A 27319-nucleotide genomic window follows, 5' to 3' on the forward strand; every position below is an offset into this window, starting at 1 on the left:
TCAGTACTAATTTGTATTCAAATTTGTATGTTACATAAAAGTGGAAGAAAAAAGGAAGTCATATATAAAGGTGACGTGACGTTAGGGTAATCGTGTTGTACTTATCATTAAAGCACAACTGTGTATTAGAAGCACTGCGTAACGATTAAATGGCGTAGACGTCTTATGAATTATGTTTGTGTCAATTAAGTGTATCACTGTTCTGTTACAAAATTTGGCTCTGAAATGTCTTTTTTTAATTAATAAAATAGTACATATATTATAATAGAATACTTTCTCGACGCCTTTCTGATAACAAATAATATGTGACCGATCTGACGCTAATATTGCCGTATTTAAATGTAAATAAACATGATGATTCTTATGTTAGAATATTGATAATATTTAAAATTCACACCTCTTTTAAATTCGCGATAATTTATTTGGGACTAACCCACACATTTAGGGGGAAATAATTTCTCTAAATAATCAAAACAGTGAGTACTTTGAAAGTGACTAGTGACACAAACTTATTCACATAAGATTTTTGCAAGATATTCTTATAAGTATTTTACCAAAGACTGTAAACTGTTGCAACGCTTTTGAAAAAAAATGCAGAAAATTTACATTCTTCTTGCATTTTAGCCAACAGCTAACCTTTTATTCACCCACTTTATCAGTTTTCAATGTCATATATATATTCTATGCCAAAATTGATGGAAATGGGTATGTTGCAAAATTTCACCCAAAGTATGGGCGAGTAGCTTTAACGGAAAACAGAAAAGAATCCAGTCGGATATAAAGCAATGATAGTACGGTGACATCAAATGTTTCAAATCTCTGAAGCATTATTTTGTACGTCCAACCTACCGTTACCTCTTAGGATAATCATTTCATCAAAAGAAATTGAAGACTTCTTAGGTTCAGGTGATGGAGATCTAAGATCATTAACTGCTACTATGAATCGATATGAACACATTAGAAGAACAGATATTTTATTTTTTCAACCTAATGTTGTCTGGAGACAAATGCATTTGTCTGCCGTCACCATATAATGAATGATAGTCAGCCACAAACTTCGACAAACTCATTTATTCACAAAATAAAATCTGCCATATTTCACTTGTTTTGAAAATAGAAACCAAGATTTAGTTATTCACATTAACTGTAATACGTTAGATGGTATTAATGTGAACAGGACAGACATATCGAGCCTCCACAAGAAGCCATTGAAAAACACTCCCGAAATAACGAACAGTTTTAAAATGTTAATACAAGGTCATCTATCACTAGCATTGAAATGAAATAAGACAGCAACGTTTCATGATCAAGAGCATATCATTCGGTTTAAACTTGAAAACTCTTATCTGAAATATCTGAAAACAATAATCAATATTTTACACTACCTAAGCACCGACACATTAGATGAAATATAATTTTACCTAAGAATGGAAGAATTTAAGACAAACAATTAAATTGGTACAAAAATGTCAATAAGATAATGCTAGGATATGAGTCATTGATCTAAAGCGAAAACTTGTTTTTCATTATTTCTTTAAACATTCTTTAATATATGATTTTTAATTCGGAGAGGTAGTGCTTAGTTCCTTTAATAGTTAAATAATCCCTCCTATAATGTCTAGCTAGTGTGAATTAATGTTGTGATAAATAAAATAAAATAGTATAAAAAATAAAGCTATCGATTTTTTTGTCAGAGGGTTTTAAAAAAAAAAATTACATAGTGACATAAGAATATCCTGATCAATTATATGGTGATAGCATGAAATCATATATATATATGTGAGAAAATAAAGATAAATCATCAAAGAAGTGCCTTTCAAACACTCTGGATCCCAGAAGGACGCAACAACATAAAAAAGGATTATAGCGTATGAAAAAATATATGTTCAAACAGTGTCAAAAGTTTAATTATAAACCCGAGCGCTTTCAGCTTTTAAAAAGCCGCTTTTAAAGGTGGCATCAATCAAAACAATACAATAAAGGCATACATTCTGCCTGTATTGTTGATATATAAATGCTATTGTGCTAAGTTCATTAAAAGGACAGGGTTGGATTTGTTATTTTCAGTGAATGTAAAATCTGAAATATGTTTATCTTTAACTTACATTAGTGTATAAACGTTAAAATCGAATTGATCATTTAGAGAGAATCAGCTGTGTCAGGACTTTGTGTGTTAAAAATGAGAAAATTGAAAGAATATGTTTTCGTATAAACACATACATATATACACACACACACAAAGCACGATTCTTTGCTCACAACATTACGCTTAATATTGTCAATTTCCGATGTAACTGTTGGTAGTTTTTGACTCTACTAATAGTCTGCTGACATTATGAACTACTTTGTGTTCAATAACAGAAAATTAATTAATACGCCACAGCAAAAGGTTTATACATGTAACAGGCTACGTATTAAAATAGAAGACATTTAATATTTTCGTTACATGACAATCCCATTTCTTTTTACAGTTAACCTACTTTGTACTTTGGCACAGTTTTGTGCAAGGAATTGATTATTAGAAAATATATATCAGATTTCAAATTGTTTTAGTTAACAGTTAGATTTCATCTCATTTGGATATGATTTTTAGATTATCTGAGGAAACAGGACACATGATTTATGTTTGGTCGTAATTTCCGACCTTATTCTAATCGTGGTCTGTAATGGCGAAAACGTCAGTCCTATTATAACGTCACGTTTATTTAATAGATACATTTTTGAAAAATACCTCAAAGATGTCATTAATGCATTTAATATCACAGCAATAATTTTAAATCGTTCCGCAGGATTAAAATGCATAAGTGCCGTAACCTAACGAATAACCGTCGGTCGATCAGATATTGGATTCAAAGTAGTAACACAGTGATCCTTAGAGACACATATATTACGATCTTGTATATTATATATTTATTGTACGTTTCATACAAATGGGGATGATGTTAATATGTTGAGTGGACAGTCATAAGGCCGTTCAATTCTCTGATATTAATATAAAAGTATACTACACTCAAATTTAGATCTAAAACAATAAAAATAACTACATTTGGTTTATGTAAACATGAAATTAGAATGTTAATGTGTATTAATAGTACTATACATTAGGTAAAAAAGTAAAACACACACTTAATACATGTTAAAATAGAGAAAAGTGAAAACTTCACAGGTCGCTCAAGCTATATACAGTATATATGTGTACTTCCACTAAATACTGGAAGTATTTTTAACGCAACTGTTACTGTATGAAATTTAATTATGATGCAGCTTTACATATACAATAAATCTATATAATTAGTAAAGTTTTATACATGGTGAGGATTATCTACAGTTTGAATAAATATCTAAAGATTAAGAATGAAGTGAAAGATGAGCATTTGATATCTTTAAGCAGTAATAGTTTGCAAAATATCTTCACTTCATAACACACAATGTGCACAATGCATAAAAATGAATGTAGAATCATGGTGCTTTTAAAACAGTTAATTGTATACTCAATAAAACAACTTCATATTGTAATAATGTTCATATTTCACCATAATGTTTGTCTATGAATAGCTAAACGATTATTATTAAGAAATAAGAATATAAATATTTTTAAGAGCCACTTATCCTAAGAATTTCAATTTAAGTTGCAAACTCAAACATTTCTATGATAACAACCAGCTGAAAAACTCTTATATTATGAAATTGCGATGGTACACCTAAAAACAACCCGAAAACACTGATGTGTTGTAAAATTGCGATACTTCACCCTGCAAACACTGTAGATCTATACAATGGAACTATTATATTACACCCTGAAAACACTGACACGTTTTGAATGTTTTACTTTTACACAAAAATACATCTAACATGTATTATTTTCGCGTGTATGAAACTACTCAATCTACAATTACTAATTTCAATTCGTTCTGTCCCAAATATATCACACCATGGTTTCTCTTAAATTAACACTTAATGCCGAAGAAACTGTCATTTAAAGATACAGAATACCTTAGGGATGCCCCATGTGGCAGGCACTGTAGAAAGTAACCATTAAGCAAGCAATTCTGTCAGATGAAACTGCGTCACAATATTTAAGTATTAGCTATACTACTATTGCCTTAATTTTGCTTTCTCACAACTACCTTTTTTAAGTTTATGAGCAATCTTTAGCCTAAATATTTTTACGGTTCCTGTCATGTAAGAATGAATACACAATGAAGAATTTGGCTGCATTTATCTATCATGCTTTTTAACTAAGAAAATAATTTATAATTTAGTTACCTTTTGACATTTACTTTGAAAAAGTTAACTTTTGATACTTATAATTGAGCCGTGCCATGAGAAAATCAACATAGTGGGTTTGCGACCAGCATGGATCCAGACCAGCCTGCGCATCCGCACAGTCTGGTCATACTCCAGTCCCTAGGGGTGTTTCGTGTGCAAAAAAGGTCCAGAGCTGATTTATACATCAATGTGTAGGGGAATATCTCAACTTTCAGAAAATCTTGGGTGCATTTGCCGCATCGTGGTACGTTTTTAGAAATCCAAGATGGCCGCCAAGATGGCCGCCGAAATTTTAGAAATACACTAATTTTCACTTTTGGGTCCTTATCTTATAGAAACACGAATGGATTTTTATTCTGATGTTCAAAACCATTAAAGAACACATTTTGCCACTGATTTAAACCCATTTTTTGTTAGTTTTTGAGATATATATCGGAAAAAATATTGAAAATATCGTGAAATTTTCACAAAAAATAGCCAAAAAATGGATATGGTTGTAAATTTTCATTTGTCTTATTTAAAGGTTCGATGATAGTGACCAGTTTTAGTGATTTGTTAAATTCGACAACATTTTTCATTACCTTGATACCATTTGTCTTGTATACTGACACCTCATTGTTAAACATGACAAAAAAATTGATATGAGCCGTGCCATGAGAAAATCAACATAGTGGGTTTGCGACCAGCATGGATCCAGACCAGCCTGCGCATCCGCGCAGTCTGGTCAGGCTCCATGCTGTTCGCTTTTAAAGCCTATTGGAATTAAAGAAACTGTTAGCGAACAGCATGGATCCTGACCAGACTGCGCGGTCTGGATCCATGGTGGTCGAACACCCACTATGTTGGTTTTCTCATGGCACGGCTCATATGTAGGTTAGCATTAAAGTGTATGCGTATTTAAATTGTAATTGTTATTATACATGTTACATGACTAGTGTTACTATTTGCTGACGATATGGCTATTTTAGCGAAATCTCCTCAAGAACTACAAAACCATCTTGATACTTTATTTACCTATTGTGAAAATTGGGGTTTAAAAGTTAATGTTAACAAAACAAAGATAATGGTATTTAGAACGCGTAGGGGCTTGTTACCTGATGAACAAAGGACTTATTATGGAAATATTATCGAAGTTGTCAATAATTTTAACTATTTGGAAACCGTCTTCAATTACACGGGTAATTTTGATCTAAATCAAGAACACCTAGCAAGTAAAGCTCTTAAAGCATTAAATATACTATTAGTGAATTTTAAAAAGATACTTTTAACTTTTAAAACATTATGTCAATTGTTTGATGCTTTTGTTGGTTCAATCCTTGGATATGCTAGTAAAATTTGGGGCTACACGAAATCAATTGCAAACGTATTCTAAAAGTAAAGCTAAATTGTAGCAATGTTAGCAATTATGGTGAATTAGGTCGATATCCTCTTTATGTAGCACGTTATGTACGAATTGTAAAATACTGGTGTAAAATTCAGAGTTCAGATAATATTTTGATAAAAACGATGTATAATGAAAGCTTGCAATTGTGCAATAGAGGTTGTAGAAATTGGGTTTATAATGTTAAGAAAATGTTAAGTGAATATGGTTTTATGTATGTATTTGATGACGACTTTGTAGATTTTCAAACTTTACCAAATTTATTTAAACAAAGAGTTGTGGATTGTTTTATTCAAGAGTGGCATAGTAGTTTAGATAGAAATCAAGTTCTCTTAAATTACAAGTATTTGAAAACTAATTTTGGCTATGAGAATTACTTTAACATTTTGCCATACAATCTCCGCTATTATTTTTGTAAATTAAGAACTTTTGTCTTACCGTTAAGAATCCAAACTGGCCGATATGCAAGAAATAGTACTCCTAGAGACCAAAGGAAATGTTTTTGTTGTAATTCTGATGTCGACATTGAAGACGAATTTCATGTTATTTTCATATGCCCATGTTATAATGATTTATATATTTATATATAGATTTATATAATAAAGTAAATATATTACACGATATTTTAGAAATAGACCTTCTATGTACAAATTTTTAGAATTATTAAACTCAACAAATAAACGCATTCTAGTAAACTTATCGAAATTTGTTAAAGAAATGTTAACAATTAGGAATTTTATTCTTAATATGTAATATGTTCATCCTCTGTTTAACTATTAATGTTATGTATAATGATGAAGTATTTGTACCATATATGATTATCTCGCTATGACTGTCACCTATTCGTTTATTTATTTGAACTTATAATGACTATGTACCATGTACACGTCTATGAAATAAACTTCTGTTCTGTTCTGTTCTGTTAAAATATGCTATTTTTATGTACATACTGTTTTATGATGATGTATATGATATGTAGACTATTGATATGTATATATATTATGTGTATGGGTCGGAGGCCTTAATGCAAAATAAACTGAACTCTTTAAAAAAGATCTTTATCCGTGTAACACCGTTAAAATCCAGGTATCAAATTAGGAAACGTTCCTCTTACAAATAATATTTTCTCTCGAACTATTACCTTCTGGTTTTCGGTAACGGTTTGTTTAAGTCTTTATATGGCAAAATATCTGTAAAATATTAATTAATAATTTGTATTGACTTCGGCCGCTTAGGATGAACGTTATACTCGCATGCAGATTATTAACTTAACACAAAATACTCGAAACTATCCATTATGTTTGAACGTTTCATGTTCATTTTGGTCTTTACAACAGTTCGCTTCATTTGGGATTGTACTGAACGTTCTACATTTTGCGTCCGCTATAATTAATTTCCGTGATGCAGATAAATAATCAAAAGGAGAGCAAAGTAACAGAGACAAATATCACTAACGTGGTTAGATTTCATTTTCTATTAAATGTTATAAAATTCATTCTCGGAGTGAAACAAGAAGCGCCTGCAATTATCATATGCAATGGATTTTTTTCGTAGTACGAGTTGCGCCGTTAACGGGATTTATGAAGCAAATATTTCATCCGAAAAATAGGTCGCTTTACTACACATGGTATCATGTTTAGACTCAAATGCTAGAGATAGGCACTAAAATAACTAAAATTTTCATTAAGACAAATGTACTGCATTCAGTAGGCTATTTCCTTTTCAATATGGACCTGAAATTATTTTTTTGGATTTTCATAAAATTTTAGTTTCTTAATGCTTATTAGTATTTGTATGTCAGAGCGCTGTAAAAGACAAACATCAAAATTCGAGAGACTTCGACACTGTTACAATCAAATATATTTTGTTTCATTTCTTAGTATCTAAACACTTGTTTGATTTCTGTATTCCTGCACGAAGCCTATTAGGTTTTGCACTAAACATCATATGGTAAACCCGTCAAAATCAATTTCCTTAACGAGAAATTCCATTTATCAGACATCAAAGTATAGAAGACAATTATCAGACACCACTCCTAGGTAAAATATCACTAACATATTACCGAATGTTTTAAACACTCATTGTCTGAAACATGAAAGGTGCCAGTTATTTGCTACAATGGGAACTGTAAGCGGCCGCTCGAACCTTTAACAAAAAAAAAAAAACAACAAAAGTTTAACCGCTCAAAAATAAGCATTAGCGTGCAGAGAAAGGTAAACAGATAAATATTCAACCTTTACCCTGCTAAATTTCTAAAATAAGAAAAGGCCTTTATTCAATCTGAGCAGCATATATGGCCTCTTTTCTGTCCAGTTTGCCAGGAACCTACATATTGTCAGAATTACTTACAATCTATTTCAGTGTGTGTATGAGTTTTAAGATCATTTTAAAGCTGCTTAAACAGGCTTCAAGAGATCAATTAATTCCATCTTAGAAAATGTGACATATCTATTGAGCAGAGCCACATACTATTCGAAGGAGTGTTAACTGAAAAAGCAAACAGCGCAGACCAAAATGACCTTGCACATCCGTGCAGGCTCATCCTGGTCTGCTCTGGTCGCAAAGGCAGAATCACTTCCAGCCTCAGGATGAAGGTTTAAAGCAGTTTAGATGAAAACAGTTATTAATTCTGTAAAATTATTTTCATTTAGGTCAACTAGTTTTGAAGATGTACAAAATATATTCATGAATACAAGTGGACCGTTTGAATATGAATAATATTTTTCATAAATGTTATCAAAAGCTTCTATATACCATACTCAGATTAGATTAAGATCAAAATAGTTGATATAGTATATATTTATTGATTGATTTGGAGGCCAATACACAAAACTGTTGTCTGAGACAAAGATCCGATGGTAAAATGCTTTGACTTTTGACTAGCTTTCTGGCCTTAGGTAAATAGTTTAAAATAAAGTTATTTTTCTTTTGAATTCAGCTTTGCAAAATTTAATGTTGAACAACATACCACGAAATATCGCAAACTGCTGATTGATATGAGGATTCATGTAATAATTCGTGTTATCGTTTACTTTGTCCGGTTTCTGATAGAACGACTCTCTCGTAACAGAACGAGACAACGATACAACAGGAAATTGATATCTTTCTGTCTTTGTTACGGGAGCGATAAAAAGATATGTCGAGACTTGCAGAAATCAGCCTTCAAATTTTTAGCAAAAAGTACTGTTGGTTTTGACAATTTTGTTAATATACTACACAGTCAAATATGTTCAAATAACTGCATTTGATAGACAAAACAGTATACTGAAAAGTGCAATATGAATTTTAAGATTTTTATGTTGAACAATACAATATACTACACAATGTAATCTGTATAAAAACCTTTGCGTTTTGAAGATTACAATATACTACACAATGTAATCAGTATAAAAACCTTTACGTTTTGAAGATTACAATATACTACACAATGTAATCTGTATAAAAACCTTTGCGTTTTGAAGATTACAATATACTACACAGTGCATTTTCTACAATAAGCTTGGTGTGTTTTACAGTACAATATACTACACATTACAATAATGTACCGCGGACAATCCAATATTCTACACAGTGCAAAAATACCATAAAATTGATAGAGATTCTGGCGAAGCTGCTAATGGAACAGTCTCCAAGACAAAGAATAATGCCTGATTTGTAAAATTAGACTTTCTTTGTGTATGACATTATCATCGCGTGCAAAGGCAGGAAAGATAATCGACCGATACCATGTAAAAACCATTTACCTTATTTTCCTTTACATATCTACTATTGTTGAATCAGGCACCATGTCACATAAAACTCAATATTCTAACTGTTCTTGCATTGCAACTGTTATTGAACACCACCATGAGCTATGTGTGCCAAATAAGGCGGATTTATTGTTTTACGTTCTATCACGCGACTTAGTCCTTCGATTTTAATGCACTTAATCTACTTATATTTATTTTTTATTATATAGAAAAAGCAGTATATCTAAATTAGGTAGCTTTACCAAATGAAAATAGATAATGTAGGTAACAATTATAAACTTCGTTTACAGTTGATGCAGACAGAAGATTACAGTTCTTCAACTGAAAACTCAAGATAACTATATCATCCTAGCGCTTAAATATTCCTTTTCAGACAAGCAATTGGGGAAATTAGATCTGATTTCTGGATGACATTATCGTCGCGTGCAAGTCTCGAAATCCCATGAGTTCCCCAAACAAGACTTAATTAGAGAAATTTCACTCAAATTAACGATTATTTCTTGCCGCGTGGCAGTGGCAGGAAATAAGAAAATAACCATATATATTCCGATAAAAAAAAATTCTTGATGTTAAAACGCACAAAATAAAAATGGAAAGAAGTTCGTTTGACCAAGTATTTCATTTCATTATGAAGCTGGCTGATGTGGTATGTTTACACGTGACAAATGTTTCATAATTGATCGTTCGTTTTTGTGATGAACTTGAAATGTTTTCTGTTGCATGAGTGTAAGAATAAGATCACAAAATTGGTTTTTGTTTTAAACGCCAAACACGACAAAAGTGTAAATGTTGCAGGCTCTGTTTGATTAAGCCTGTTAATAAACGGTAGCGGAAATACATTACACTGTCCAAGCCCTCTAGCCACCGGTTAGGCAGACCGCAACACTTGTATCATCAATATATATATATATATATAATCTTTGACATGACTAAAAGTTGAATAAATCATGAAAGAAAATCGTGAAAACCCATGTTTGTCGTACATCTATGAAAAATATCTAAAGCATTATTCAAATGATACACCGACAATAGGTATGTGTAATCTCTATTATTTAAACAAGCATTTGAACTTTTTAAACAAGAGGGTCAAGGTCGAGGTCGAAATTGCGTGGGGTAGCACCTTTCAATTCGTAGGGAAAAAATGCACTTTTACTAACATCTTCCACCTTCTATTGTCATCTCAGGTGATGGATTAAGAGGAAAGAGTCATCTTACGCAGAATGTTTAATAATAATTTTTTTCTTGGCTCACATAGTTTTGTCATTTATTTTCGCTACCGAAATTTCTTTGTTCACATTTCAAAATTGGCCCTTTAGGTGAGATATGTACACGTATACTCTGTGTGTGATGGAGATTATGCTCGCGACTTTTTATATCATGAGTGCTGAGCTTGCATGGAGTTCTGATTTAAATGAAACTTGTGTCAGACCTACTCGAAAACACTGGTCAAATTTTTTTTAACAAAACTTACGATCTTGTTGGGCAGTATTATTATTAAACCGCTTCTGCAATATTGTTTGCCAATCCTTTGCCAGCTCAGGTCTGACCAATCGCCATCGGAAGAAACCTTTTAGCAAGAACAGGCTCACATTCGCATATTTATGTTCCACACTTTTTTTGTTAGCTTTCGATACCGAGTCAAATCCAGGTCTTGATAGGACTGATATTTGTGGAACATGTGATTTAGAGGTAAAATGGCATCCGGACAGAGGCATATTCTGTGAGGACTGTGATACCTGGTTTAATGATGAATGTCAAGGTATGGGTAGTACGATGTATCAGTTTCATGCAGATCATTCAAATGAATCATGGCAATGCACACACTTAGATTCTTCTTTTTTTTATCACAGTAAATCACTAGACTTAGATCAAACATTTTCATCTGTTAGTACAGACAAGTCGTCTATACAGCCACCATGTAGTGTACCGCATTCTAGGCCACTACACTGTAGAACACCATCAGCAAACCTCACATTACAAACTCCAGCAGCCAACCAAAGCCAAACATTTATAAATATCGCTATGTACAATGTTTGAAAATTGTTAGTTTCAATTGTCAGCCTGTAAAAAAATAGGTTTCTTATCTATGTTAGCCACTGTGAAACCAGATGTGGTCCTAGGAAATGAATCATTGCTAAAACCTAAAATAAAAACTCTGAAGTTTTCCCTCCTGATTATGATGTTTACAGGAATGATAGAAAAGGTAGAACAGAAGGTGGCGTTTTCATTTTGGTATTTGAAAAGTTAAAAAGTTTCTCTCCGACAGAATTAAAGTCTGATTCTGAAATTATATGGGCAAATATTAAACTGAAAGGCAAAAAGGACTTGCTTCTTTATAGTGCATACAGGCCAGACAAAGATTTCAAGTGCATAGATGAACTTGAATGTACACTTTGCCTTACTGACCAAATAAATAGCACAACCGTGATTGGTGGGGACCTCAATCTAGGTGATATAAATTGGGAGTCTAAAACTGTAAATACAGGTGCCCATCATCCAGAGGAATGTAATAAACTTCTGGATTTTGTAGATTCTTACTGTCTCACACAATTGGTAAATGAACCAACTAGAATTCTAGACACTGCTAGTAATTGCCTTGATATCATACTATTGTCCAATCCCACTTTGACAGAAACAGTGAAAGTCATTCCTGGTTTTAGCGGTCATTGCATACCATTTGTTGACCTTTTATCATTAGCAAGAATTAATTTAAAAAGTAAGCACAAAATTTTATTATTTGATAAAGCAAACTGGTCAGAAATTTAAAAAGGTTTAGTTAACTTTGTCACCTTAAACCACCCTCAAAACTTGGGTGTTCAAGAACTGTGGCATAGCTTTAAACAGAAATAAGATGAGTTAGTTTCAAGTCATGTACCAAGCAAAATTGTCTCAGGTAGACAACATCTTCCATGGTTGAACTCTGAAATTAAAAAACTAATGAAAAAACGTGATAGACTTTATAGCAAAATAAAGAAAAATAAAAATGATTAAAAAAAGATTAAAACTCTTATCCAGAAGAAAACACGTAATTCATACTGGGACTACATGCATAATATTGTTTGTACTTCAGAAGAACATAAACATGGCACAACCAAACGTTTCTGGGGTTTTATTAAAAGTTTGAAAAATGACTCTTGTGGTGTTGCTCCTCTGAGAGAAAATGGTGTATTGAAATCTAGTGCCAAAGAAAGGTCAGAAAGGACCTCGGACATTATGCTAGGGATTTTGCCCTAAGTTCAATGCTATTTCTTGACTTCAGTAGCTGATAGTTTCATATAACAGCTTCAAATACTGATAAATAAGTTATATTCCTATCAAACTGTCACAAAAAATAGTTTTATTTCATATTCGTTTTCTTGAAATTTGAAGTTTGTAACTAAGGGTCATATTTTTGAAAAATTTAAAATGTGTATTTTTAGTTAAAATAAGCATTGGTATTTTAGGTATGTCTACTATGAAATATTTTAACACAATAAATAAACTGATACCATGCAGTTTTATTGACATTTTTGAAAATAAACGAAACGGAAAAAATAAAAGTGGAACAACACTTTTGTTCCCTAACTGTACTTCAGTTATTTCCACCCGAGTGCCCATGATAACACTGATGCATTGATCATATCCTATTGTTTGTTTTCTATACATCTGTTGCTATACTGTATTTATACACATGTACAATACTGATCGGGCATTATGTGGAGGATTATTATTGAATACATGCAGTGGTGTAGCTGGCCATACATTGGCGTAGTTGGCCTTTTTCAGTTGAAACGGAGGGGTGCAGGAGACTGCCTATTCCACTGCGGGTTCAGGGATGCCTTACTTTTAGCATTTTATATCAGTGGAACAGAACTTTACTAGCTAGTATCAATATTTACATAGATATTCTTGGGGTGTCTGTGTTAGTTCTTTGAGGTCCTTACTAGTATTTCGGTTGGCTTCGAAATAAATTTCAGACGTGTGAGCGAATTGATGTTAATTCTGGAGGTGTCAGTGTTAGTTATGGGTGAGTCAGTATTAGTTCTATGGGTGTCAGTGTAAGTTCTGGAAGCAACTAGGTTAGTTAATGAGATGGTGTCTAGTGTAGTTCTTGTAGGGTATAGGATGCTTGATCGGATAAAAGCAAATGTTGCTCTAAAAATGCATTCTAGGTTCGCTTCGACTGTGTCCTACAAAAGGTAAAAAATTTGCACCAAAGTGGCACTATTCCCACAGACGTTCGTCTGTATTTCTTTGTAATGTTTACTTTGAAGACACATATGTAATATGTCGAAGCCACTTGCTTGGTTATTGACTTACGACAGATGCAGTTGTCTCAATCCTGATGACACTCAATCGACGGACTTAGACTGTCAAGAGGTAACAGATCTGATTGAAAAATTCATAAGATATACTTATAAGGATCTGTCTGCTTTCTAGCTTCACTTTCTATGCCCCCTATTTATTTAGTTTAGTGTTGTCTGTGCTTGAAATATTTACAAAAATGAATAAAGCTGTAGATATGTAAGGTTTAGGAAACACATGCAATAAGTGTCAAATATTTATGTAAAAATTTATTTACTGACACCCTGTACGTAGTTTTTTTTTTCAATTTTAAACACTTTCCCACCTGTGACCAAGTGCCATTTTTGCAGCATACGTATATAATAATTATTTACAAAGGCATGTGAACTATTTTGTTGCGTCACTGGGGGGAAAGATGTTTAAAACGTGAAAATGATTTATGTTCATATTTTAATAGAAAAGAGAATGAGAAATGTCTACAAAGTATTCTTTTTTGTTCATAAACTTGTAAAATGAAGTCGCATTTATCAAGAAATGGTCTTCAACTATCGTAACTATGCAATTTCAGAAGTCTATCCCTATGTCACTTTTTCCTTAATCGGATAGGCAATCTGAATAGGAAAATGTCCGAGGTCCTTTTTAATAAACAGTTCTCTTAAGTATTTACAAATGACCCCGGTCCTACCTTACCAAATCTTGGTCATAGCCCATTTGCTAGCATGCCCAGAATAAAAGTAACAGAAATGGTGTTAAGAAATTGCTTGAAAATTTAAACCCGTACAAAGCAGCAGGTCCAGACCAAATCAAACCTAGAATTTAAAAGAATGTACAACTGAAATAGCTCCAATCTTTACAATATTGTTTAATAAACCTTTTGATAGTGGTACTGTTCCCTCAGATTGGTCTGAGGCTTACGTAACATCAATCTTTAAAAAAAGGTGAAAAGTTGCAAACTTCAAATTATAGACCAGTCTCATTAACATGTATAGCTTGCAAATTATTAGAACACATTGTGGTCAGTAATATCTTGGATCACTTAGACAAATTTAACATCCTGGTGGACAACCAGCATGGTTTTCGTGCCCGGCAGTCCTGCGAGACCCAGCTTGGGAGTTTTATTCATGACTTAGCTAAATCATTATAGCGAAGCCAAGTTGATGTTGCCATCATGGACTTTAGTAAACAATTTGATGTAGTTCACCATGGCCAGCTCTTATTAAATCTAGATCATTATTGCATCAGGGGCTCTGCACATTCCTGGATCAAAGTTTTCCTAGGACAAAGAACACAAAGGGTGGTGGTAGATGGGGCAACATCTGGCTTAGCTCTGGTTATATCAGGCGTCCCTCAGGGGTCCGTCCTGAGACCTCTACTATTCCTGCTCTACATAAATGACCTACCGGGTTCTGTATCTTCCAGTGTGAGACTTTTGGCAGATGACTGTGTTATCTACAGAACAATTAAGTCATAGGCAGACTCACCTCAGCTGCAACAGGACCTTATGGGAGCAGAAATGGAACATGTCCTTTAACGTGAGCAAATGTCATATCATGCATGTTCCTAGATCCAGAAAACCAGTAAATACTGTCTTTCTTACATGATCAGCCTCTCTCTGTTGTCAGTCAAGCTACTTGTCTATGTGTAGAAGTAACATCTAACTTATCTTGGTCCCCTCATATAAACAAAATATCTGGTAAAGTATGTCAAATACTTGGTTTCTTTAAACGTAATATACATTTTGCTAAGAGTAGTACCAAAACAGCTGCCTATAACACCATTGTTCGACCAACCTGAGAGTATTGTTCCAGTGTTTGGGACCCTTACCATCAGAAGGATATAGATAAATTAGAAAACATTCAGAGGCAAGCTGCGAGGTTTGTAGTAAATAATTACTGCAAGACCCCGGGCACAGTCACAAATATCCTAACAAATTTAAGTTGGAATTCCCTCCAACCCAGAAGAAAATAAAGTAGATTGGTTTTATTTTATAAAATGGTTCATAATCATGTTGATGTCGATCCTAAACAATATCTCGCTCCAATCACTAGACAATCAAGACATTACCATCACTTAGCTCTGCTACCACAGTTGACAACTCCAAGTACTCATTCTTCCCCAGAACTCTGGTAGAGTAGAATATCTTACTATCTCATGTAGTCAGTGCTGAAACAATTTTCGGATTCAAATCAGCACTGGCTGCATCGATGTTCCAACCATAATTACTATGTGTACTTGTTTTTATCCTGTTCTAACCCTACTAATATTTATCTTTTCCTGCACAACAGCTTATGTATGTACATGTTTTACTCTTAGGGCTATAAAGTGTTAGGTTTTTGCACCTTTTTTATCACCAACTGTCAGGGAGTACTAGGTGGACTGAGTAGCTTGGAAAACCTGATAGTCTTTCATTTTTTATCCCCCTCCCCACTAAAGCAAGGCCACAATGTATCAGTAATTGAACGAGGCTATTATCGAAAAAGAAGAAGAAGAAGTAATAAGGTTAGAGTTCTAAAGTTTACACTGATTTAGCATACATTTTATTCGATTTCATTTCTAATGCTAGTGCGTCTTTAATCAGCGGGATAAGCCAACAATAATAATGATCATATGTATGAGCTTAAATGCTTGATTGAAATTTATCCTTCAGCATTATAGAAGAATACATAATGGTGAACCGTTATCGAAATACTCAAGGACAGAAATAAGGAAGATGCGAACATCAATGATTACAATGATAATACAAGATAAAACTGTAAAGCTAAAGTAAAGTGTTTGTTTATTATAGTGTCACCGCTACTGAAAGGGCCAGCCAAGCTGGCTTATGAGACACCTACATACATTGAACAGCATTACTTCCCGATTGTAAGTGAACATAATATTGTAAATGAATTGAATAAGCATGTTTTAAATATCTCAAATATATTAAACAAAATACAAAATTCTCAAAAAGTAATTCTTCTGATTTAAAGGTAATTTTGACCTATAACTTAAATACCTTGAACTCCGTACTGAAGTTATAACACCTTTCGAAGTTATAAACGGTCATCAATAAGGTAAATATCTACAGGTTTAAACGGTATTGGCACTCATGTCATTAAACTTTGCGCCAAAAAAATACATCCTTTATCATTTAAGGTGATAGATCTGGTATTTTGCGGATAAACTGGAAGAATCTTAAGTAATATCAACTTTCAAATCTGGTGATAAGAATGAGGCGAAGAAATATCGCCCTATATCAGTTAAATAGACTATGGTATATATTTAATCAGTTACACTTTGAAAAATCAACAAACAACTCGGTCTCAGGACAAATCATTCCTGCAATTCAAACCTCATTAATTGTTGATCGGATCGAGGCCGAAATTAAAAAAAGAAGAAAAAAACTTTCCGCCTTACAATAGACAGAATCGTGCTTGAAAACGTAACTGATGAAAGCATTCTCAGCATATTCATAATACTTTTAACTGGCATTACGTTAAAGATATTCATCAGTTGAGTTTTATTAAACAACAAACTGATATATGTACTAGTTTTTGAAACAATCAAAGAATGAATAATACGGGTAATATGTCGAAACTGATGACTGTTTCAAACATTAAAGTGTACATTTTGAGATAAAGTTCACATAAAAACATTGCCTTATATACAAGTTTACACAAACTATCAAAAAACATTTTCTTGTTAAAGTATATTAACAACTGGGATAACGTACCTATGAATACTCGCAGTGCAGTTTAAAAGGCCTTGAATACTTTAAAGAAAAGTACAAGACATATCTAAATGGTAATTTGCAGACATCAGTGATTGTTCCGTTGTGAGCCGGACACCTTTCATCTACTTATTATAATGAATGTTCGTTGTTGATATTTATTACTGTAGTACACCGCGTATAAATACTCAAATCTTTTTTTATCTTTTTATTGTAAAATAAAGTTAGCTCATACACTATGACGTCGTAAAATGACGCCAGATTATGACGTCAGTACGGAAACGTATTCCCTAGAGAAAATATAAGATGATCCCCTGTCTATCCCCGCATGATAGACAAGAAATATGTTTACCTTTGAGTGCTAAAAGATTTATCAAATTTGCACAATTGCTCAGCAATGCACTTGCACATAGAACAATACTTTATTGCTACATAGAATTTGTCTATGTAACGTTTATTGCTCACAACACGGAACATTTGGATAAAATGCATGTTAAAACTCATGACAAAATCTCATTATCCTTTAACGTGTGCATTTACTTAGTTAAATTACCGTCTGTAACTTACTTATAACGGATCTCCTGCATCTTCTCCACAGCCATTATCTAATTGAGTGTAATATTGTTATATAGTGCAAAAACAAATGATAATAAGAAGATGGAAATCAAACCTTCTGATCAACCTATGCCGCAGTAAGTGAGGTAAAATACATTCATGTCAAAATATTTCACGAGAAAGCTAAAACATTAGTTAAACGTAATACAAAAGCGTAATCCAGTGAATTATACGTCCTTTACATGTATTCAAACTTTATCATGTCAGCAGATTTACATCTTTTATATCATAAATTTCTATCATTACAAAATAATTTGTGTTAATGTTACCTGTTGTCTTGTAACTTCTCAACGACATTGTCAGTTTCTTTCAAATGATGGTTACTGTATTGCAAAAGAATAGAACTGAATTTGAAATATTAAAAAGGAGAATAATGCCTTCTTAAAGCATACCTCCATTACACTTTTGGAGTCAAAATCCGCTGTAATTGTATGAATCGCACAGAGGGAACACTGTAATTATCTAATATATAGTATCATTGAGTGGTCTTTCATTTTCAGTTTTACAGTGCTTGCAGTAAAGTCCAAATATAACGAATATAGGATTATTATTACATGACTCCTTATATAAATTACCAAGCAATAGGTTGTGCTGTTGCTGGGCTAAAGTCAAATCTTCAGAAAAAAATTGACATGTAACAAAATACTTAAATGACTTTGGACTTCAGGTAAATAGTTTTAACAATTGACCTGTAAACCTATCAGAAAGACTTCAGTGTAATATATACCACTTCCAGTACAGTACCAATAATGTGTCAACTACTTTGTAGTACTATTGCACTGAATATAGTCTAGTTTATCATTGTTGTTAATTATCTACTCAGTTTCATATACGTCATTGTGTGTCGGTGTACTGTTGACAACAAAAGATATGCTCATGCTATTAAAGTGATCATTAAAAATTAGAAAACTTTCAGGTCTGTTCTAATTATCAATAATTTTCATTTGATTTCATTTGTACAAGAAGAAATGTAAATGTTCGCATAAATGCGAAGAGCAAATGTTCGACAATGACCCAGTAGAAATTGCTACGTTCATAGAACAACGCCACCTCACTATGAAACTCTGTAACAGTGTATGAGCATGTAAATTATATGAAAATATACAAAATAATACACACAAAAAAACACAGAGACAACAAATACAAAGCCAACACACCGGGTTGATTGGATTTTAGAGACACAGAATATGTCACTAATGTTGGATCAATAGTGTAACCTAACCTGAAAGGTTGAACCAATTACGCTTTCTGTTATCGACTTAATGTCAGTATTGATGCATATTCATTTAAAAAGCATTACAACTGGACTGCATTTGTCAGATGAGATTGCACTGGAATTCTGAAAAGAGTTGTGACATATTTTCTTGACTGACGTAAGAAATGCAAAGTTGACCAGTTTATACTCCACAAAGGTGTTTTCTGCCACTGACCTTTACACGGCGTTGACCCCGTGTTTGTTTTCCCCTATTTGTCTGTTTAACATATCTCGTTACATATCCAATATGCACATAACTATACATATGCATTTCTGTATGGTTATGCTTTAAGTTGGCTGCTGACTATTCCTTTATGTCTTTAATTTTGGCGAAACAGCGTAGAAGTAGTTACACGTAAAACATGAATTAACTAGCATCCGACAAATCTTTATTAAAAACTCAAAATACACAAAGCAATTTCTGTAAAAACTAAACCTTGAAAACACTCTTGTGTTATGAAATTATGATAAAGAATTTACGTCTTATCCTGGGCAATTATTACATCCATTACTTTTCGAGGCTATGGACCTACCCGCATTAAAATACCTATATTCAATGTGTTCTTTCCAAAAATAATCGCAGATTCAATCCACTTAAACATCATTTTATGCTGAAGAAATTGTCATTTGATTACACAGAGTACCTTTTGAAGACCCCAGTTGCCATGTGTAAGAAGTCACCATATCATGTTTTTGAAACGGCGGGGGAGGGAGGGTGTGGGTAGCAATTCTGGAATATGTGTATTTTGCAGGAGTATTTAGCTATTCTAACTACATTTTGTATATTATTTGTATTCCCGTTATTCCTATCATTTTAGGTTTATATGGCAATCAAAAATATATTATTCTTTGCAATTACCATGATTACAGTCTGAATCATGTAATAATTTCCTGGGTTTTCTATCAAGTGTTAGAATCTTAAATTGAATGTCAAAATAACAGTAAAAAGTACAAAATTGTCCTGGATATACTTCTGCCATACAAGATGACAAAAGTTACCCGCATTCAAATCCATCTAATCTCTAAAGAAGAAAGATTAAAAAACTGTCCATCCTGAACTTCCATACTTCGGATTTAAGAAACGTGTTAAGAGCTATTTAATATATGTTACAAAATATGCTTAACGTTTCATGTTCTTTATAATCAAATATTGATTGGTTCTTACTGTTCACATGTATTCGGTTTAAATCATTTCACACTTCGACTGCTGTAATTAATTTTCATGATGCAAATAACTAATCAAAAGATCAAAGTAACACATACAAGTAACTCAGATATAGTTTTCTCTTTGTTTAGATTATATTTGTAATGGAGGAACATGAAACGTTAGCGATGGATTTTGTCGCTGTCGCAAGAAGCACTGCTAACGAGATCGCATCCGATTCCATCGTCCAAATAACAGGTTTTAAATCTCAAGGTAGTACCCGCTTTGTTTCATTATGTGATTGTGTTGTTGCTTTGTGTCCTTTATGTGACTTGCCTGTTTTTCTTTATCTCTGTCCTTGTTTTTATCATGCAAAATAACACAAACTAACTCAACCGTTCAAATGTTTAGCCCTAGAAAAACATAATATTTTTTTGTCTTTATCAAAATGTGAAACATTTTAGAACTTTTGCCAATGTTACACGCTTTGTTTCGTACACTTTAGACTATGACGCCCTACTGTCTTGAGATATGCAGGAACGTTCAACAGGTTACGACTGAGTTGTATGTAAACCCTTTCACAATTCTTGGATGGTCTTGGATTGCCTTAAGTAGTCACATGATCAAATTACCTGCGTGAAACCGAAGCAGTCGAAGCTGGTCTTAAATAGGTCCTGAACAGACATGCGAGTGTAAAAATACAATCAACGGGTGGTCTTACAAAAGATGTTTTAGATTTTACTAGGTTGTCATGGTTGAGCGTCAGACTCCCCAATAGCCCAAAAGCCGTACGATTATATGTGACTATTTGCCGTGAGACTGCAGGATCAGTTACACATCTATTTGTAAACAGTCGTATAAGTCGTACGACGCTCATGCAATAAATCATAACTTTCAAAGGTCTATCCTAGCAAGAACATAAACTGCATGGTGTTGGGTTTAAGGTTTAGATTTGATAACGCTGTGTGAACTGACCATGACCTTGCCAGTCTACCAGTCACTCGGCTAGTCGCACGACCAGTTGCATGAATGGTCATAACCAGTCAAGAAAATATAGACTAGTCGTGCAAATGGTCGTAGACAGTCGTAGCCAGTCTTGGATGATCGTACGAAATACGACCACTAACTCTACTAGTCATAAATAAGTTGCAGGCCAGTTGGAATATTTAGCGCTGCAGTAAAACTGCGACCGGATTTAAAACGAATAGGAATTGCTAAGTGTAAAAGCGCAGCTTCCAAAAACTAGCAACCTTAATGTAATTCAATATACAATCACAGCCTAAGTGATTTTGAGCCTGTACACTTTGAATACATGAGAGTTTGTGGGTTTAGCTAAAGTTAATTCTGGAAATTTAAAGAAAAAACTATGGCATGTTACACCTTTGCAAAACTGTTGTAACACAAAGAAGCCCAAACTGTTTAGTGCACCTTTAAGATTTAACTACTATCACAGTTGTCATGTTTAATGCTAGTTACGGAACATATTAAATCTGCAGTCAATATATCTTTTGTAAGCTGTTATGGGATGGCCACTGACTCTGGAAAACAGTCCAAAATACTAATTACTCCTGTCGTAACCTTGCCTATTACAATGTCGTTTAGCAGAAGGCGTACCTAGCTTTTAAAATATTTTGTGTTTTATATATACTTACATGAGCAATTCTACGTTTTAAACATCCTGCCTTTGTGACCATTACAATTCAAATGGGGATTAGGTAAGATTTACGATTAGAAACATAATTGGGGAAAAGATTGATGTGTTGTACGTATTAAATCCGTTTAAATTCGCATCTGGTGTTTTTGTCATTTGTTTTCATTTTTTCAATGTATGATGTTGCACCTGGTAGAGATCGCTAGCACATTTTAGCTCTGGATACCTCGTATCAGTAAATATGTACATACTCGTAGATAGATTGTTTCATTTAAAGTTATTATTATTCATCCTGGTACAATGATTTGTCACTTTAATAAAATGTTTCGGTAATTTAGGCTTACCTATCAGACTTGTTTGTGCCGTATGGCGATCGTATAATGTCTCCCAGTATATGAAGTCAGGGCTGTAATATTAGAGAGTTTGAGATTTCAACCTTCGCCTTCCCCTTCAACGTCGTTTGCGAAGTTAACGTATAAAGTTGAAGTTCGATTAAAATTCCTTGAGATTTCAAACTTTAGAATGAACCTTACTTCTTTTAATCCGCCCATTCAATTTATCCGTAATTATGATCGTTATTTTCGTGCATTTTAATATCAATTGTCCGAAAGGGCAGGACTTTTACAAGAGGTTTTAAAAATGAACATTAAACAAAAACATTTCAATGAATATAATCATCGCATGGAAATTAGTGCGATAACGATAAAAAAACGAAACAATGTGAACAATGTAAAAACTCGTTCTTGTTGCTCCGAACAATTTAGGTTTAATGAAGTAAAATGACTGTCATGCCATGTGCCTCCATCCAGATTACAGGTCTTTGATGCAGAGTATGTGGGCAAAGTAGATGCAAAAAGACTGAAGTTTTGACTTTCGGGATATCACATCCCCGGACGTTCAAAACTTCCCTTCGTACGACTAAAAGGCCCATCTGGGATACCGCAACAAATATGCCGTAGAAGTTAAAGTTTGAACAAAATCTCAAAGTTTCTCAGAATCAGTTGATAACTTCATACTTCCAGGTTCAATTCAATGTATTTAGTTAAAATCATTAGCCATAAAAATCTTCATTATTCTCATACTTGTTGATAGTCTTTCGCATCAAATTTAGTCTAATTATACATATGGATAATCGAATAACTTAATAAACAGAAATCCTGAAATTAAGTTTTTTTATTTCAAATAGTAATAAAGAGACGTCTTAGGCCTATTTGATATTACATGGAAAACTTTAGTAGCAACGTCTGATATAAATTAAATACACGCATATCGGTGACGTTTCACCCCAAATATATATGAGAGACGTTGAAGGGGAAGGCGAAGGTTGAAATCTCAAACTCTATATTTTTCAGATCGTACTGCTTTTTAATTTCGTCTTTTTGCATTTTTTTTTGTGATATGCAGGCTCTATTACCTCGGATCCCCTCTCTACATTGTTTAGTTCAACTCACTGTTTTCTCGGTTGGGGCTAGTCTATAATTCTATCTGAGCACCATACACCGCTTTTCATGGAAGTGCACTCTGGTGCATCATTGAATGCTCAATGTACACCATCATGTTAACACATCAATATATATTTCTATATTGTATTGTACTACCTGAAGCAAAAAGATCTGTACAAATAATTTGCTTTCTTTTGTCTTGATCAGCATTTTACTGTAAACCCTTCGATTTTTTTCTAAACAATAAACTTCTATAATGTATTTTGTTAGCTTACGGCATTCTGCTAAACAAGTAATGTTTGTTCATTGCTGTTCGTATTCATTTCAGAATAATAAAATTTATCATGCGTTTGTTTTTCAACATTTTTATCTCAAGGACGTGGGTAGAATTAATGTCATACTCCTTTGATATCTAGTGGAATACATACTACAAGTATCATCGGCCATACCGCCTTTATGAACCCGTGTCATGTTTTATGTGTATTTACTACAGATCATCTTTGTAAGCAATAAATTACATTTTTCATTATCTCTTCGCAAAAGGATTATTAATTTGTCTGCAGTTCAATTTCTCTGAATAAAGAATAATGTTTAACTGCAAGAACAATACGATTGAATTACTTGCCATGAATATTGACTCGTTCACGTCATTATTTGAGAAACGCCTCTCGGAAGCACCGAGAACAAGGCAAATAGTGAAAATTGCAGACTCGGTTTGATTGAGTCTGTTCATAGGCAGTAATACACAACATCTGGATTAAAATTTGCATATGCAAACATTTTTTTGGACATCAGTTTTTGATCGTTTCATAACATCTATACATATAAAAAGGTATTTAATTTCAATTTTGATAACATTTCATTTTGAAATTGGTGGTAAAATTGTAAGAACTCATGATATTAAAGGGAAGTTATTCTGAGGAAAAGCACTAACATTTTTATAACTGTGTCCATATGACACATGAGCTGATATAAAAATATTTTACAGACTGGACAGGAAAAGATCATAGTTGACCTTTGACCTTCAGGTGTAACCTTGATCTTTGTATTAGGAGACTGGGTATTGCACATGACACATTGTCTCATTATGGTGAACATTTGTTTAAAGTAATATTAAAATCCCTTAATTGATTAAAGAGTAATGGCCCAGTTAGGAAAAAATCCTATTGACCTTTGACCTCTCTGAGGTTGTGTAAGGCAAGTTTTCTCATTATGGAAAAATATTGTGCTTCTACCAATTAGACAGAGCGGTGCATAAATCTTTTATTTTGATAAATTATCTATAATGCGTTATCAAGTTTGCAAACTTATGTGATGCAGCATGGGTCGGTCCAGGTCACGAATTCGTTCTTAGTACGGCATTCGCCGAAAAACTAATCACCGTTAGACATAGACCAAAACTTTTGAATTCTAACAGTCAGTACAAAATACTTTGCGTGATTGTTACTACAACATTTAAATACTTATTTAATATTTTCTAAGAATAAGTTGTTAAAGATGTTCTTAATATATCAAATTGAGTTTCTGTGTCGTTTCGCTTGCCAAAAGTCCTAGATATTAGGTCATTAAAACAACATATAATACCCAATTGTAATTAGATAAGACAGGAAAAAACCTATTTTATGTCAAATGATAGCCAAATACTTGCATATTGCGTGACTTTGTATTGGTTTTGTATCGGTGCATACGTAAATACAATTGAATTACTTGCCATGAATATTGTCTCGTTCACGTCATTATTTGAGAAACGCCTCCAGTTTTACAGAATGTACATTAAAATCCAAAATATAATAAAACACCGCCAGTATATAACATTAATATAAACAATTAGTCTTCACCCTGAGGCCTCCGTCGCCGAGTGGTTAAGGTCACTGACTTTGATTCACTTGCCACTCACTTATGTTCGTTCGAGTGCAGGTCGGGGTGTTGGATCATTCATGTGAAGAGGCCATCCAGCTGGCTTAAGGAAGGTCGGTGACTCTACCCAGGAACCCGCCAATGATGAAATAATGCATAGAGGGGCACCTGGGTTCTTCCTCCACCATCAAAGCCGGAAAGCGCCATATGACATAAGTGTGTCGGTGCTAGGTTAAACCCAACAAACACAAACAACAAGAAATATGTTTACAACAGATGGTCGGCGAATTGTAGTAAGATAAGAAGTTTATGCAGTCCTAGGAATTTTGCCAAGATATCCAAAAGTTTCTGTTCCTCTGCTCTCAGCATGGTATCTTTTTTCAGGCAATTAATGTAACTGATAATGTCCTGGCCCCTACACTGGTCAGTAATTTATAGCACATATCAATTACAGACCTGTTGCAGATTTTTTCCTTGGATAAGGACAACCATGTATCTCATGCCCAGGATTTTTTCAGAATACAAATTCCATATGCATAATGTAATATCTTCTTTTGATTTGTTTATTCATTGTTCTTTGCGAGGAAAGAATGTTCTACATCTTACAGAGATGATAAGTTTCTGCAAGTTTATCTCTTGTTTTGAGGCATTAGATTTTAATAATTTTCATTTTCCCTCATGATTGCCTTTTAGGATGCAATGGTTAAAAATCTTATGTATTTCAACAAGTGTCAAATTTAATGTAAGAACTTTTAAGTGGCATGCCTCCAGATCGTTCGACAACTAAAAAAAGTTTTTAGATATCTTGAAATAAATGCTGTATTTCTTATGAAGGCTTTAAAACTTAATTACTGACAAATTTTATGTTATGGAAACACATGAGAATTTGCTGTTTAAACTACTTTTTACAATCAAAATCAAAAAAACGTTTTTCACGCTATTACTCCAAGTAAACTGTCTCGATTATGAATATCTATATTTTGCAGTTATTAGTCACTACTTCTGCTATAGCGCTATTGGCTAGGACGATGGGAAAACGTCTTTATTGTCGCGGCGGTCCGGAGTTTGATTCCCGACGGGGTCATCTTTTTTTCTTTTCTGTGATTTGGAATTTTTCAAATATTTTAGAAAATAAATTCCATATTCTAATGTTCAAGGTATGACTCAACTTTTTTTAAAGCCAAATCTGGAGGTCAGTGCTTTTAACAGTACGCCACTGTAACACACTTATTTTTATGATTAAATAATTTCATTCGAGATACAGTTGAAAAATGGAAGAAGTTTAGATGTAGAATATATACGGTGTGGGCAATTCCTGGGAAAACCAGTACAGTTAGTTTCCGGCTCAGCCCATCACCCCGAGTGTGGCAGAAATGTATTGAATTATTACATCAAGCAGTCAAACATATGGCAAATCGAGCTCTTGACTTCCAGTGTTCAAGTTACAATTTCGAACTTTTTAAAGAATGATTTCAAGCATGCAATATTTTTAATGAGTGCTTTAATAAGCAATATGTCTACTCTTGGATTATAAGTCAAAGTTAAAATTGAGATACTACATCTGTTGTTTGATGATAAGTTGATCTCTCAAGATCATAAGTCGAATGTTCAGGATAATATGACGTATTCTCTCTGATATTATTTAAGAAATAATTTACAGCATAACAGTGTTTTAACACTATTTATGCATGATGGGCGGTTATGTGTCGGGCGTAATAACTTCACGAGGACTGTACGACGTATACGTATTACCGCCCGAATGTATAAATAGTGTTAAATCACTCTTTTGCAATAGATTATTTCAATTCTAATATGCCCTTAATCTTAAACAGCAGATAAGATATATAAATTTATGTTTCAGAAATTTGTTTAATCAAATTCACTTACTCAAAACAGTCAAATTAATAATTGTTTCATAGTGCTTTTGTCAATTTTGAATTCGTCAGTTTGTAATAGTTATTGT

The sequence above is a fragment of the Mercenaria mercenaria genome, chromosome 5 (genome assembly GCF_021730395.1).
Source record: "Mercenaria mercenaria strain notata chromosome 5, MADL_Memer_1, whole genome shotgun sequence".
NCBI classification, from domain to species: Eukaryota; Metazoa; Mollusca; class Bivalvia; order Venerida; family Veneridae; genus Mercenaria; species Mercenaria mercenaria.